Below are 292 nucleotides of genomic sequence, written 5' to 3'. Positions count from 1 at the left end.
ACGCAAAGAGTTCCACTTTTTACTAATATTGGCGAATTGGTTGAAATGAAGAACTAGTCATCGTTTGCTGACTTTACTTGAAATTTAAGATTACTTGATTCCAAATATTATATCACGCTTAAAAATTCTCACTAACACTGGGATTCGAACTTGGACTTGAGGCACCTTTAAGATTATGAACCTATTGGTTTAGACACTACACCACTTCTTCGATCGATATAAACGTCTTATATTTTGTCTATATATGTTACAATTAACGCAGTAATGTAATTTTTTTATAATATGATTTAAT

Source organism: Odontomachus brunneus, unplaced genomic scaffold (assembly GCF_010583005.1).
Source record: "Odontomachus brunneus isolate Ranch 3 - 2012 unplaced genomic scaffold, Obru_v1 Obru_scaffold_153, whole genome shotgun sequence".
In the NCBI taxonomy this organism is placed as follows: domain Eukaryota; kingdom Metazoa; phylum Arthropoda; class Insecta; order Hymenoptera; family Formicidae; genus Odontomachus; species Odontomachus brunneus.
Note: the sequence above shows the minus strand (reverse complement) of the source record.